The sequence below is a fragment of the Cebus imitator genome, unplaced genomic scaffold (genome assembly GCF_001604975.1).
Source record: "Cebus imitator isolate Cc_AM_T3 unplaced genomic scaffold, Cebus_imitator-1.0 Scaffold5, whole genome shotgun sequence".
Lineage (NCBI taxonomy): Eukaryota > Metazoa > Chordata > Mammalia > Primates > Cebidae > Cebus > Cebus imitator.
The window spans coordinates 4,957,985-4,975,312 of NW_016107320.1; positions in this window are offsets into that span (position 1 = coordinate 4,957,985).

The following is a 17,328-nucleotide window of genomic DNA, read 5'->3' on the forward strand; positions in this document are numbered from 1 at the left end:
AACACAGGCAGAAACAACCAGGTTCTGAAATATGTGTTATGGATGATGGCATTCTAGTAGTGTTGATCAGGAAGGAGAAAGATTTCTGTAGGTTAAAAATGAAAGAATGGCCTTATTTGAGGAAATAGAACCTAAAAGGTGAGCAGAAATGGAGTGGCAGAAGGAGAAGGCGGTAAATCATCATAAAGATTTTTTCTCAAATGTTTAAATGAAGGCATCTAGAGACTCTTATGTCAAACAGAGTTGAAGAAAAGAGACACCATCTTGAGTTTTAACCCTTATTGCAGAAGGTCAAGTAAAGCTCTTTAGATGTCTTTAATGGTCCATTTGTAAAAGTTCTCAGCACTCCTTATAACATGGTTTTTATAGGCTCATCACAACCCCATTAGGAAGGGAAGAAAGGAGAAAGAGAGAACCTGGAGCTCAGAGATGTTAGGGAAGCAGGCCTGGGCACACCTCCCATAAGAGCAGAGCATTCTGGCCTCAGATCTCATGCTTCTTGCAATAGGCCAGACTACTCTTCAAAATGGAAAAATCAAAATTCAGGCTGGGCTTGGTGGCTCACACTTGTAATCCCACACTTTCAGAGTCCAAGGCAGGAAGATCACTTGAGCCCAGAAGCTCAAGACCAGCCAGGGCAATAAAACAAGACCCCTGTCCCTACAAAAAATAAAAATAAGAATTAGCTGGGTAAGACACCTGTAGTCCCAGCTATTCAGGAGGCAGAGGCAGGAGGATCGCTTGAACCCAGGAGTTCAAGGCTGTAGTTAGCTATGATTGCGCCACTGTACTCTAACCTGGGTGACAGAGTCAGACCTTGTCTCTAAAATAAATAAATAAATAAATTCACACAATCTGAGCAGGAGGAAGTGGATTCAGACTGATCCATAGGAGGTGGGGAGCAGACAGAAGCCAAGGGCTTTAGGACAGGGACACCCAACATGGTTACCTGCCTCAAATGGCTACTACTCCTTGGCCAGAAGGCTCAGGTCTTGAGTGAAGCTTAATCCTCAGGACATTCAATTATATATGCCACAGAGCTATCTTCAAGTGTACAAACAACCAATGGAATCATATAAAGAAATTCTATTCTTGAAGATTACTCCATCCCTGGAAAGGACTTCTTTGGGAGATTGTCCAATTCCAGTAGAAAGTCTACACCTTTGAGGGATGGTGAAAGCTGCTGGTTGGGAGACAGGACAGGATGCCCTCTTGAGGTCTCTTCAACCCTGTGATCATATGAGCCCATGACCATACTGTTGCTAGGAGGAGTGATCCTGCCCATGGTTACCTAGGCCACAGCACTTTCTGCCCACAAAGAGAACTAGTTCAGTGGCCACTTTCTCTTTAATCCATGAGAAAAAGCAGCATGATGGGGCTGTGGGCAGAAATCCAATTTTAAAAGGATTTCAAAGGATGCAAATTGTTTCCTGGAGAAGGGCTAATGACAGCTAATAGGCCAGTCCTGGTTAACAGGCAGATGACCTAGCAGAAACTTCCTATTTCTGTTGGCCATAATCACAATTTACATCTGCTGTTTTCATCTTCCTCCCATATTATTGGCAGTGCAGCCACATTTTCACTCCTGCTTCTGCCAAAGAAAATCAGCATGCCTATTTTATACAGGTACACAAAAGCATAAGCTTTCCTTTATCAGCCTAATGGGAAACAAACCTGCCCGGGTCTAAACTTGCTATCCTACCTGATTGTTCCAATGTATATCTACCATTCAGTTTTGATTATTCAAAAGCAAAGGAAATGGAGTTGCTTTACATTTATGAACTGACAAGGTTCTGAGTAATGGTGAATCACAGCTCGATATTTCACTTAAACCTCAGACATGGAGCTGGCTTCTGCTTCAGCTCTTTCTGGGTCATAAGAATTCATCAGAGAATTGCTCATGGCCCTCAGCCCCAAGCTGGGATGGAGAGCTGGATGAGGCCAAAGTCAGTCATGCCCACAGAGAGAGGCTGCCGTGCATCAGAAAGATGCTCCAGAGGACAAGGACAACAGCCCAAATGTTGGCCAAGCAATGGAAGGCAGAGGGCGGATTTCTGAGAATACAGAAAAAGAAAATAAAAATTCTTGCTTAATCATGCAGGATATGGATGCAATAAAGGAGTCCAACAGCATGGCCCCTGGGTAGACATTGTCTTAGATTTACCTTGAAGTCCTATTCTTACCACCCTTATGTTGTCTCACTCCCTGGACACTTTCCCCACCTCCAGTCCTGCATGTGCTTAGAAGACTCCAACTCATCTTCCAAGAACCTGCAGAATGTGACCTTTCTTGAGATCCCTGCCTCAGTTTCCCCAGAACTATTTAGTTTGAATCCATTTTTACCATGATGCATTATAAAACTTTATTTTTATTTCTACCTCCCTGACTAGACAGTAATCATCTCAAAAGCAAGGATGGTTTTCATTCATCTTTATACCCCTAATTATTGGCATAATGCCTAACCAATGCCTTTTGGATAGGGAGCTCAGAGTGAATAAACAGAAAAGGGAAGAAAAATGAAAAAAGGGAGGAAGGAAGGAGGGAAAAAAGTGGGAAGGTTTCATTTTCAACTCAACAAGATTCTTTCTTAATTCAGATGAGATGATTCAGACTGGGTTGTACTAGCAGGGAGCAGAGAGTAATTACATTTTAAATCTGCTTTGAATACTATTGATAAGACTGTACATTTTATGGGCTTTACTGACAAGAAAAATAAAAAGACCTGGTAAGAGAATCAAAGAATGAATTTAAAAGGAGATGATCTTGTTGAAGATAACACGCTGCTCTGCAACCTTAGCTCCCTGCCTGCTTGGAGATGCTCAGTCTTTTGCCTGTCAGTTCCAGTGAATCAGGATAGAAAAGAACTGTGCGGTTTTGCTCATCACTTTGATCCCTCAGGGGTGTTGGGAGACTCCCCTCTCGAAGGCATCTGAGAGATCCTGACAGGTTTCCAAATACCTACCTCACTACTGTCAAGATGGACTCAGACCTTCCTAGAGAGATGAAATGAGGCCAACGGGTGGTTTGGAAAACAATACCAAAACTCTGTTCATGGGGTGGCATGTGGAATGCCACAGCCCCTTCAATTTGGGAGCTTTGTTCTGTTTGCCTGAATGAGTTTGCCTCTTCTCACCTCCAGTTGGAATGAGGATGCTCTGGAAGGCATTTCCACTCATGAGTCCTGCCACAAACACAGAGACAACGCTGCATGAGCTTCTAGACATGCTAAGGAGAGTAGAGACTTACTACCACTTTGATGTGTAACCATGGGTTAAGGGTGCAGCTTGAGAGCAAGTAAAAGTTGCCGGTTCACCTTGAGATTCATGGGTGAGGGGTTGGGGATGTGATGGTTAATTTTATACGTCCACTTGGCTGGGCCATGTAGTGCCCAGATGTCAGGTCAAATATTACCCTGGGTGTTTCTGTGAGAGTATTTTGGATGAGATTCACATCTAAATTGGTAGGCTTTGAGTAAAGCAGTTGTGGGTGGGCCTCATCCAATCAGTTGAAGGCCTGAATAGAACAAAAACACTAGTCTCCCCAAGCAAGAGGGAATTCTCCAGATGACTGCCTTCAGACTCCATCTATAATATTGTTTCTTCCTGATTCTATAGCAGACTGTCTTCAGACTGGAACTAGAATGTTGGTCTCCTGGATCTGCATCCAGCAGAATTTAGACTTGCCAGCCTCCATAATCATGTGATCCAATTCCTTATAATAAATTTTTTTCTATACGTGTAACAGAACCAATTTCCTATTGGTTCTGTTTCTTAGAGAACCCTGATTAATATGGAGGCAGAGGGAGAGTAAATGGTAGACTTACTGGCTGTCAATTTGCTGAGAAACTGAATATACAAATAGGCAACAGCCAGACTATATATCAAAATAGAACTCTGACTCACAGTCTACAGCAACTATTCTAGAAACATAACCCATTTTCTACAGTAACCAGCCCAGGAAGACAACTTGCTATCTATAAGTCAGATTGCAAGAGGTTAGACCACTATCTCTAGAAACCATCCCAGGAAGCCAGACAATAATCCCTGTAACAATTGGCCCCAAATAGCCAAGACTTGGTTAATATCTGAGAGTTTCTCTAGTAATTCTCCCCACTTCCAACTCAGGATCCACCAGAGGGCCCAGTGTGCTCCCCTAACCAATTACATAGATTATCCCACTATTAGGTAGCCTGTCCACAGCTTTTCCATGTCAACAGTCTCCAATCAGGGAACACCTGAAGCCTTCCCTTGTATCCACTATAAAGATTTCCCACTCCTTGGCCTGTCTTTGAGTCTCTGTCAAAAGTAAGTGATGGTGGCTGATTATCTTGCTATAGCAAGCTCTGAATACTCTGTGCTTATTTTCATTTGATTGATCTTCATTTACTTCCACATTACCTAAAAAGGAGCTCTTAGAAACAACCCATCCAAGGGAAGAAAGAGTTTGCCCTTAGAGTTTGATTCAAGAATAGTGGAGCAGCCTCAGAAGGAAAAGATGATCCAGCATTCCCAGTGTCTGTCCCATAGATTGTCTTCCTGGTCAGCTCTCAAGAGAAGGGAACTACAATACAAGAGGATGAGCAAAGTGAAAGCTTTCTCATGGTATCATCTCTCTCAGACATCAAGAGTACAAGGGAACAGCATCACTGTTGCCAACAACTTTTGCAGCAACTTTGACATTGACATGAGATGAAATCCTCAGATGTCAGGAGCCCGAGCCAGGACCTTTTGAGTTCACAGCAGACACAGGAGAAATCCAAGCAGAGCGAAGACAGTGAAGATGGCTGATGCTGTGGGTAACTAGCCCCTCCAAGTCTTGTGAAATGCCAGAACAATGGGGTAGGACCTTAAGGGATCTGACTTTCAGGTAGAATAGGAGTGAGCAAAGTCAAAGAAAGCCTGTTTGCTGGTGATTACTATAATCTCAGGCTTATCCCAGCCTGACTTAGACAAGGAATCACAGGGTGTACAGAGAATTTTAGTAATTGCTTAGCTAAATTCATTGTCAAATCTCTCTTCTATATGTCTACTTTTCTATATTCCCCTTTGATCTGAATTTGCAAGCTTGGTATAAGTTTCACAGAGTGATAAATGCAGGTTGGTCATGGTACAAAGTCAAACAAGAGAGACATTTATGTGTTTCATCGCTTATTAATAACACCATGATAGACAATATATGTTTCAGAAAAAGTGTCATAGGAGTCAGCCCACCACAGTAGCAGGTGAGCTCAACAGTCCCAACAACAAGTAAGTCAGCCAAGATATAAATGTTCATTTTTTTATGTGCATCCTTGTCAGAGTTGATGAGTATTCTCATTTAAAATAAAACTAAACTTTAAAAAAATTTGTGGTATAGAAACCAGTTAGGACTGTTTTCTGAAATTGCTGAAATACCAAATTTAAATGAATATCTGCTTATAGATGTATTTCTTTTTCACATCATTTTCTTCATAGGTTTGATGGAGGGCCACGTTGTTTTAAAATATAGGTTTCATTATTATCCAGGTATGGCGAGGCCAACAGATGAGAAGACAATGCCATTGATTAGAGTTTGTTACTCACAGTTCCCAAGAGTAGGGTGGCATAAAGTGCTGGGAGGGGGAGTTTCCACTGGACAAAGCACCAGGGTCAGGCATAGGGAATAACGAGGAAAATGCAGGCAAGAGCCTTTATTGTGGCTTCCACCCGAAGGAATGGGAAAGGCAAGGCAAGCAGGCTAGTTTGAGTATCTTTAGCAGGTTCTAGGGAATAGGAACTGTCCCTGGATGCCTGTTACCTGGTCCTGGATGATTACAGCAAGGGAATCCTTGCCCTAAGTGTGAAAGCCCTGTAGAGGAGGTGGTGGGGTGTGAGCTCTGAGTTGGCTGGTTTGCACATTAAATGCACGCCACAGGCCAGTCCTTCGCTATTTCTAGGAACTGACCAGAAAGCAAGGGCAGTCTCTCCAGGGTCAGCAGAGACCAGAATATTAAAAGCACATGGCTAATACATGTGTGTGTTCACTCTCCAGTCCATAAGCCTCTGAAGAACAAAATTTCATCAAAGAAGCCTCTTTGCCCCTCTATAAAATTACATATTTAGGGGGCTGTGGTATTTATGTATGCACTAAGATGCTAGCAAGCCTTCAAGGAACTTCAGCCTAATTCAAGCAAGCACTGATGCAGCCCTTACAGTAAACAATGAGGTCAGCATCCATAGGCATGAAGTGGGGAAATGGATGAAGCCCGTAGCTCCTAACTCTTGGGTGTTTCCTCTCTGCTCCCTTTGTCTGTCTCCTTTCTCAATTTGCCCTGGGATCACTTTATACTGAAACCTCCCATGAAATAATGCCTTTCTAGGCACTCTGCCTTGGCTATTTTCCATTATTTGATGGTTGATTAATTTTGTACCAGTGGTGGGCTTGACTCGGCTTGTGAGAGGCTATTGTTAAATTTTCAGGAATGTCATGAGCTGGATGTTAAACATAGCCATTTTGAAAAGTTGAATCATATAAACTAGCAATTAAATTAGTTATATTCAAACAAAGTAAATGCTCAAAGCTTGGTACTCCCAGCTTATTTTATTATAATTTAATTATTTTATTACATCTTACCATTGCCTACACTCTTGAAGTTATTTACATCTATTGTGTCTGGATGATGGAAATACTATACAGGGTATTTAGGCAACTAACTACCAGGCATCCCTTTCTTTTTTTTTTTTTTGAGACAGAGTCTTGCTCTGTCACCTAGACTGGAGTGCAATGACACAATCTCGGCTCACTGCAACCTCCGCCTCCTGGGTTCAAGCGATTCTCCTGCCTCAGCCTCCTGAGTAGCTCGGATTACAGGTGCACCCACCACGCCTGGCTAATTTTTGTATTTTTGGTAGAGACAGGGTTTCACCATGTTAGTCAGGCTGGTCTCAAACTCCTGACCTTATTATCAGCCTCCCAAAGTGCTAGGATTATAGGTGTGAGCCACCACACCCAGCCCCAGGTATCCCTTTCTAATGATATGCTCACAAGTCATATTGGTGACTTGAAGTCAGCCAAAGTGAGTGTATTTAGACCATGGAAATCAGGAAACACCACAAATCAAGATAAGATAGAAAAAATATTAATACTGCAGATAAAACTTAAAAGCTAATACAAAAGGTCTATAACCATTATTATATCATGAACAGCACCAAAAAATGGCAAAGTATTCTTCTAGTATTTAAAAACTATTATCTGACACAGCCAATAAATCACTTGCACTGTTAATGAACAAGGTAAAATAGAGGTCTTGGTTGTTTCACTTTTGTTTACTCCTAATGTAAACAAAAATATCTTCATGTTAGAACTCTAGTAGTTCATCATTTGCAACCAGAAGATAGGTATAAACACAAGAATTTGGTAAAAACCAACAAATGCATTCTATGAAAATCACTAGCTATAAGGAATTTTAAATAAAGTGTATTATATATTTTAAGTTGTGTGCTATATAGCCTTTACATCACTAAAATTTATGTTTTCCCTGAAGAGCTAATTGCTATACATTTACCAGCACACAACTGCTTTCTGCTATTTCAAGCTTCAATGTCCTAGTTGATAAACTAAGAGGTTGTTTTAGATGAACTTTGTTTCCTTCCAATTCTAATTTTTTTTAATTTTGTTTTAGGTTCTGGAATACATGTACAGAATGTGCAGGTTTGTTACATAGGTAAACATGTGCCATTGTGGTTTGTTACACCAATCAACCCATCACCTAGGTATTAAGCCCTGCGTGCATTAGCTGTTTGTCCTGATGCTTTCCCTCCACCAACAGGCCCAGTGTGTGTTGTTCCCCTCCCTGTGTCCATGTATTCTCATTGCTCAGCTCCCACTTATGAGTGAGAACATGTGGTGTTTGGTTTTCTGCTCCTATGTTAGTTTGCTGAGGATGGTGGCTTACAGCTTTATCCATGTCCCTGCAAAGGATGTGATCTCTTCCTTTTTATGGCTGCATAGTATCCCATGGTATATATGTACCACATTTTCTTTATTAATCTATCACTGATGGGCATTTGGGTTGGTTTCAAGTCTTTGCTATTGTGAATAGTGCTACAATAATTCTATGATCTGAAATTACTCTTATCCTATAGTTTAAAAAAAATTCTTCTACTCTTAATAGCTGACTGAGCAGCAGATGATTGCTGATTCCTTTCTGAAAAGGGGATTTAAGTAAAACCAAGGGAAAGAGCTAGCTTCCCAAGGTCTCAACATGAGAAGGTGACATAACCCCTGACCTCTGTGCTAAGTGGCCTCCATGAGCACAGGGGTCAGAAGCACTCATCCCCTAGCCCCCTCCCCACGAAATTTCCATAAAAACCCTAATCTCCAAGCCTTCAGGAGACTGATTTGTGTAATAATTCTTTGTCTTGTGTGGCCAACCTCATGTTAATTAAACTCTTTACTACAATGCTGTGGTCTCAGTGGATTGATTTTGTTTGTGCAGGAAGAAACTATCAAGAGATTATACCTCCAGCTACCCCGAATGGGGTATTAGACCCTAAGTAGGACGAAGGGAGTATCCCAGGCCAGGGTATGGGGGACAAAAAGGGTAAGGAGAGATTACCAGTGGGAGGGCAGCACAGAGCTGGGTGTTGGAGCCTAATCAGAGTGAGCAAGGAGTCAAGCAGGAGGTGCTGGGGTCTGAGTATGAGGAGGAAGGCATTTTTGGAGAGGGAAGCCTGGTGCAGGGTTTAGATGCCAAGCAGAATGAGGAAAGCCTCCAAGAGGTGTGTGTAAGACCCGGTGCAGGAGCCCAAGGAAGGTGGGGAGGATATCCTGGCACAAGGTATCTGCACCCAAGCAAGGTGAGAAGGGTGTCTAAGGCTGGGGACAGGCCAGTGGAGGGAGATGGTCTGGGCAGGGTGAGGTTATCCACATGGGAAGGGGCACATTATGGCTTGCACATGGTCCCCAAGCAAAGGGAAGAGGCATCCCAGTGGTAGAACAGCGCAACACGAGTGCCAGAGGCTAATCTGTGAGAAGAGAACATCCCAAAAGGGGCAAATGGCAATAGCATTGTGGCAGATTAGTTACAATGGGGCTGCATAAAACAGGAAATTTTTTTTTAAATTAGAGCAAGTTTTTCATGGTCAATAAAGAGACTTACAATTACGGAAAAGGAGAAAACTAGAATGAATGCTGTTATCTTGGATTGAGTCACATAACTGTGAATTTGTGTTTTTTAAATATGTGTGTGTATGTGTGTATGCATATATATATTTATGTATTTATATATAAATATGTGTATGTATATATGTATTAAATGCATATATATGTATTTAAATATATGTGTGTATTTGTGTATACATATATGCACACACATATATACACAAATATGCACACATACATGTAGATATAGAGATACAATAATATGCATGTATATATTTTGATATATTATACATGCATAGTTGTATTCTCAGCTCTGCCCACTGAGAGGGCCTAGAATCAGGGACTTACCGAGAGCATTTAGCACATAGAGCACCCAGACTGTGATTTCTAAATGCCATTATTTGCCAAAAAGCAGCAAGGGCTCTGGGAAAAAATGGCTGATTCAAGGCTGGGGCAGGTAAAGTAGCACGTGGACAGCTTGCTCTGCAAGAGTGAAAGGAAAGACTGAAAAAATGAGTGGGGCATTTCAAAAAGGCCCAGAAACCAGCTTCAGGGGGCATCCACTGACCACATATTAGGTAATTTGTACATCAAATAAGTGAGAATAGCAATGGATTACATCCTATCGAATAAAAGAAGAATCCACAAGTTCATACTGATATAAACAAAGAAGTGAAGAAATTGAAATTTCGATATAGAATAGGATATTTAAAGAGCCTCAAAGTGTCTCGTATCTCCCCACAAATATATATAGATATAGATATATACTCACAAAGAAGAAAAGAGTACATCTAAATTTGAGAAGCCTCACAAACACTCATCTAATCAAATGATCAAAGTAAATGTCATCAGGAATGGAATAAATGGAATAAATGATGCCCCATCTCACAGCATCCAATCAGACAAGTCCTACAACACCTCTGTGATGTTACTGCCAAAGACATAACCCAAATCTCATTGTGAGGGAACAGCAGACAATTCCATTGAGGGACATTCTGTGAAATAACCTGCCTGTAACCTTCAATGTGTCAAGGTTATGAAAGTGAAGGAAAGCATGAGAACTGTTCCAGATTGAAAGAAACCGAAAATATTGAAAGAAACATGAAAACTGAATGTAAAGGTAGTTCCAGACTAGGTCATTTTAATATAAAGCACATACTTGGGACAACTTGCAAAATTTGAAGGAGATCTGAGTATCAGATGATAGCAATATATCACTGTTAACTTCCTGATCTTGATGACTGAAATGTGGTTCTATAGTGGACACTTTTATTTGTAGGAATTTCACACTAAAATATCCGTAAGTGTAGGGACATCATGTTTTTCGTTTGTTTTCAAGACGGAATCTTGCTCTGTTACCCAGGCTAGAGCGCAGTGGCATCATCCTGATTCACTGTAACCTCCACCTCCCAGGCTCAAGCAATTCTCCTGCCTCAGCCTCCTGAGTAGCTGGAACTACAGGCATGCACCACCATGCGCAGCTAATTTTTTCTATTTCAATAGAGACAGGGTTTCACCATGTTGCCTAGGCTGGTCTCGAAATCCTGACCTCAGGCAATCAACCTGCTTTGGGTTCTCAAAGTTCTAGGCTTACAGGCATAAGCTACCATGTAGGGCACCATGTTGACAATTTATTTTCAAGTGGCTCCTAAGAAAGGTCTTTGTACTGTATACACATACACATACACACACACACACACACACACACACACACACACAGCCCTACATATATAGTATTGTGATTATGTAAGAAAATATAATTGAGCTCTTTGGAGATTACATGCTGAAGTATTTAGAGGTAAAATATGATGTCTAAAATTTACTTCAAATGATTTGACAGAGAAAGAGAAAGTAGCAAAACATTAGCATTTGATGAAATCTGGGTGAAAGGTATGCTGGGTTCATTCTTTCAACCATTCTGAAGGCTTTAAAACTTTCCAAATAAACAGCAAAGAAGAGGCAAAAAAAGACAAAAAGTGTAAACAATAAAGTTTCTAGAAGTTCTTAAGCGGGGGGAAATGAATGAAAACTGAGAACTGGAGATCAGGCTTTTAATGCTATTCTTGCCTTGCTTTGTGACATAGAGAAATATGTTGCACTTTGCTCTCTTTAAAAATAAAAGAGAGTTACAGAGAAAAAAGCTTGTCCTGGTGTTATAAAGAGCTTAGCTGTATCCTAGCTTTCCTTAAACTACCTCCTACTGCCACCGGATGTACCAGGCCCATACCTCTCCCCTTGCAAGCAAAATACCACCAATTCTTACTCCTTCCTGCCCACTGCTGGGTGAGCCAAAGCAGAGCCTCCCTGGGCCTCTCCCTTCTTCCTCCCAGATCTGTATCCTCCTCCCCTGCGCAAAGGGTGACAGGAGGCAAGAGTGACTGATGGCTTCAACAGGAAGGGCCTTCCTAGAGTCTATGCTGGAGACAAAGTTGTTTTATTCAATAGGCATGAAAAGCTCAACTCCTATAGCCTAGAAACTTTCCAGGGGCCCACAAAATGCTTAAAATCTGCAAAAAGTTTTTCACTTGAAAAAGAAAAATGCACCCTTGACATCAAGGAGCCAGCCTGGTGCCATCAGCTAAGCCTTAGTGCTCTCTTGTGAACACTATTTCACAGAAAACCAACATCAGGTACAGTCCATTGCATAACAACATTGGATCAAGACAAGTATAAGACCACTCAGTAGTCACGGCAAAACACAAACAAAACATGAACTTGTCCAAGCTGAAATACACCAGACATGCCCACCACCCCCTATTCTCACTAAAGGGAGTGAATGCGGCTGCTTTACCAATCACAGGTTTAGCTTCCATTAGTACATCCTCTTTCCAGACAAGGTTTGTGGAGATACCCAATCACTTCCTGACAGCATCCAATCCAAGGCAAAGCCTCACTTCTCCAAACTCTCTCTCAAATCACCTGATACCCAACACAAGCCCAAATGCAGTGACAGGTCTTCTATCACACCCTCTTACTGAGTTGCCCCATGGCTTCCCATGGTATACGTTCTCCCTTGCTGAAACAAAAAATAAACCCAACTACTTAAAATACACGTGTGTTCTTGGAGAGTTTTGGGTAAAGAACACTGATAAGCTCTGCAGGCAGAAAAAAAAAATGGCCCTGGAATACTAAAGAAATACTATTTCTTTAGAAAACAAATTGGTAAATACTAAGTAAAATAGCACTATCTCAATTTCCTTTATTATGTTTATAATCCATAACGTTTTATGACCTCTGAAAATAATTTGTGTGTTAGATTTGATTATCTCGCTGCACAAGAATTCCCAAGTCTGCCAGCTGATTACTGAGAAATCATGGCCAATTGTAAACTAAATGAGTGGCCAATTTCATGCACAAATTAGGAGTTATTATGATAGCTTTGACAGAGCCCAAAAATAAATGCCCTGGGTAGAGAAAGGGATATCGAAGGTTTGTTTGGAAACAGAGGTGGCCAAGGAACAGAAACTGGGGAAAAGCATCAGATAAATGATCTGGGCAGGTTGGGACCAATCCTGAGACATCAACAAGAAGGTTCTGCCCTTCAGTGGAAATCGGCCAGGCCAAGAGAAGGGATTCACTCCCCCTTACACTGCACACTTAGCTGTTTTCAATACGGATCTCTTGCAATCCACAGGGCAGAACTCCTCCCGCTTGGCCATTGGTTGAGACATGCATATTTGGGGCAGCCATGGCCGACCAGCATGCTGCCTCCCTTATCAACATTATTTCCAGGCAGTTCAGTGCCTGGCCCTGGCCTGCCCTGCCAGCCTTCTTGCCCATAGGATCTGGTTTCTGCCAGCTAGGCTGACGCGTCCACCTCCCTATTCTTTGGGGATGCTTTCCCATTGTTTGATCTCACAGATGCCTGCATTCTGGCCTCAGCTGTCAGTCATGTAAACCTGTTATCTCTTCTCTGACTCTTGACCTTCTTGTTTCCTGCCTGCTGCCCAAGAGTGTCCTCTGCTAAGCCCAAGCCTTCCTTCAATGGCACCCTTCCTTCAACCTCACCTCCATCTCTCCTGCCAGCCACACAGAGGAAGTCAGCCAGCCAGGCGCAATGGAAGCCATCCTCAGTGGAAGAATTCTCATCTAAACAAAAGCCTCTGAAGGAACTTTTTTTTTCCCCTTCAGCAGTCACATTTCTAGGAAAAAAGAAAACCTAGAGCCAGAGATTCTGAGACTTTCAGGATATGGAAATGGAACTTGGAAATGATTGAGTTCAATCCTGCCATTTTCCAGATGAGAAAACTATGATACGCATGGTTCAAGATTTTTCTGCAAGACTATGATGCCTGATTTTGCCTTTTTACCTTAAGTCTATTGGTTTTATAATTTAGTAAGAATAAATAAACATACGTTCCCTTTTTTTTTTTTTTTTTTGATCAAACTTTAAAAAAGTACAATCACAACTGTGAAATGGTACATGATTTTTTTAAGGCCCTTATAAAAGGCAGCACAGTAAGAATTATATCTTTGTCAATGCAGATTATGAAATTACTCCGGAGAGTTATCCCTATAGAGACTGGCAGAGCATAGACTATAACTCAATGAAATGCAATTCCACCCCAAGCTCACAGAATGTAATTGATGGAAGGAAGCAGCAGAATTGCCTGAGCATTCTTCATGGATAATGTCTCTGTTTCCCTCACAATCTCATTTTGCACACAAAACAAACAAAACACAATTTAATCTCACAAATTGTGTGGCTCCACTTGTTTGCTTTCTTTTAAAAATCTTCCAGCCCATATCACCCATAGGTATGGCTCTCCTGCGAGGTAAATTAAGTCCAGTATTAGCAAGACATTTAACCTCCATCCCCTACTCCCCTCCTGCATCCTGGACTTCCGGTCGTTCATTGTTTCAGATGGATCCTTTGTTGGGGGCCATGACAAAAGCACAAGAATTAAATTTTACCAAGAAAAGACCAACAAACCTGATGTTCATTTCATTTTCCAGGCAATTTGAGAGCAGAACAGAAGATTCCTTTACGCTCCTTTGCAACATCTTAAGCAAAACAGTTAACAACAACAAAAGTTCTCCATACTGATAGGAAAGCTGAGATGTAAAGAGTATAGCTCACTGACAGAAGTACATACTCAAAATATCTCATTTAATCGCTGTTTTTTCCCAACTCAGAGAGCTGTTATCATGACACAAACTTACACAACTTCAGGGCCCACTGGGTTAACAGACCCAGAAGAAACACGATTGTGTGAGCTTGCATAAGGGGCTAATCCAATGTTGTGGCTGACCCCTCAGAAGGGTGACCCTCCCACCCCAAACCTAGTTACAATATTCAAGGTAATGAGACAACTTGGATATCATCCAGACAAATAGGAATTCTCCCTGTGATTGGATATCCTGGACAGTGCTACTACCCAGAATCTATTCTTGGGTACCCAGAGCTTGGTGTCCAATCTTGATACACAGAACTTGCTGCCAAATTGGCCGAGTGTGGTGACTCACATCTGTAATCCCAGCACTTTGGGAGGCTAAGGTGGTGGATCACTTGAGGCAAGGAATTCGAGACCAGCCTGGCCAACATAGTGAAACAGCATCTCTACTAAAACTACAAAAATTAGCCAGGTGTGGTGGTATGCATCTGTAATCCCAGCTACTTGAGAGGAGGAGGCATGAGAATCACTTGAATCCAGAAGGTGGAGGTTGCAGTAGGCCAAGACAGCACCACTATACTGCAGCCTGTGTGACAGAGGAGACTCTGTTCCCTGCCCCCCCAACACAAAATAAAAATAAAAAATAAAAATAACTTGCTGCCAAATAGACAGCAAGTTCTGAGTACCAAGGCGGGGGTCCATCCTTTTTGAGGCAGGATTCCAAGCAGTGGAGAGAGGTACAGAGTCAGGTCTAGACCTCTAGGATGGGCAGAATGGCAAGGTCTTGGCAAGTACATGAGAGTTGACTCCACAATTAAGGCCAAGACTGAGATGCCAGGAACCAGCGCAGGAATCCAGTAGTAGGATAGGGGCAGGTACCCATAGCTTCCTCCAGACATTAAGCTGAGGGGTTGCATACTGCTTCTAGCTCTGCCCATGTGAAAGGATGAGATCTGCAAATATGCAGCTCAAGGAGTGCTAATTGTAGGTCTCCATGCAGGGTGTGAGCAGGCAGAGGATGAAAACAAATATAAACCATCCAGGTGCCTCTATGTCTCCTTTCCCTCCTCTGTGAATATAAAAAAGTGAAGCACAGGCTAGGCGCGATAGTTTACACCTGTAATCCCAGCACTAAGGGAGGCCAAGGCAGGCAGATCATGAGGTCAGGAGTTCAAGACCAGCTTGACCAATATGGTTAAACCCAAGCTCTACTAAAAATACAAAAATTAGTCAGGCTTGGTGGTGTTCTCCTGTAGTCCCAGCTACTTGGGAGGCTGAGGCAGGAGCATCACTTGAACCCAGGAGGCGGAGGTTGCAGTGAGTCAAGATTGCACCACTGCACTCCAGCCTGGACAATAGAGTGAGACTCCATCTCAAAAAAAAAAAAAAGTGAAGCACGAAGCAGGGATTATTTCTAAACTTGTTAGCTAGATCCTGACAGTTTAGATGTGGGGTATTTCTAACCTCTGTCATTGCAAATTCTATGTTTTTCTCTCACTGAGAATCCCTAAGTATTTATTCTTTTTTTGTCTTGGGTTTTGTTTTCCACTAAGTAAAATTTAAGGAAGGAGTCCAAAGATTTGGTTTCAGACCAATTATTTCAGGTGGTTCATTAAACTGAGGCTATAAAGTGGATCTATAATCGAAGAATGCTCCAGAGGATGCTGCTGACAAAGGACAAAGTGACAACTCAAGCTTGCAAAGGTCAATTTTAGTGCTTTTTAGTTAGTGCCAAAAGCAACTTGAATCAGCACTGAAGCTTTCTTCTAAAGGACCGTAAGAGTAGGTGTAAATCCATCTCTTATTTTAATTCATTGGTTTACACTGCATAGATTCATTCTCCTCTTCCTACTCCCACACCAGTTGAAATAAATTCAGTTGTTTCTGTCTCAGAGGAAGGTCACATCCACTCTAACTGAGCAGGGCCTAAGGCTGATTCTGGAAATGCCTCTGTAGCAGAACATACCTGCTAAATATTTGAGATGTCTTTAGACAGATAGAATGTAGCAGGTACAGAATAAAAGAAATACATCACTTTTTTTTTTTTTTTACTTTTTTTAAAGTTTTTATTTTTTAGAGACAGGGTCTCACTATGTTGCCCAGGCTGGTCTTGAACTCCTGGGCTCAAGCAATCATCTCACCTTGGCCTCTCAAAGTGTTGGGATTATAGGCATGAGCCACCATACCCAGCCCAAAATAGAATCCTTTCAAGAGCCTGTTAGAGTTGCATAATTTTAGCAGAGGCAGAGATATTCATTATTACCCATTATTTTTTCCAGAAATGTTTCCTAAAAGGCTCTTATGTTCCAGATCAAGTGCTATCTGCTGGGGATTCAAAGGTGAAACTTAGCCTGGCCCTTGAGGAGCCCACACCTAGGAGAGATTGAGGGAGACCCAGAGCTAAATAATTAAAACTTCCCATAAGGGCAGCTTCTGAGAAGACAGCACTGATTGCCCAAAAAGCCAAAAAGATTTCTTAGTGAACATGGGGGTGAGGCTAACTGCAGAAGGCAATTTTCTTTCTGAAATGAAAGATCTACTAAAAAAAAAAAAAAAAAAAAAAAAAAAAAAAAAAAAAAAAAAAAAAAAAATCTGTCAACCATGAGGTCCAGCATAAGCTGAGAGTGACACAAAGCTAAGATTAGGGTCAAGGTACAGCCAGGAAAGCAGGTGAGGATCAAAGCAAGATGTAGGCTGAAAATACATTTTAAAAAATTAAAATATTTTAAAAAGCAGGTAAGGAAACAAGAATCACTTGTTAATCCTTTTGATCAGGCCACTTTTGGATGTGTGAATCTCCTGCTACTTTAAATTGATCCAAGTAATGATCAGTTAACTTTTCTACTGATACCATAGCTCTTGGTTGGTTTTTGTTCTTTGTGTGGATGTCCTCTCCTCTCAGCCTCATAGAGCAGATGCCACTACTGCCCTGCAAGGTAAATATGAATCTTACTAGACATCCCTGAAACCACAGACTTTTAAAACTGACTTCCTGCCTGGGTGTGGTGGCTCACGCTTGTAATCCCAGCTCTTTGGGAGGTTGAGGTGGGTGGATCATGAGGTCAGGAGTTCGAGAGCAGCCTGGCCAACACAG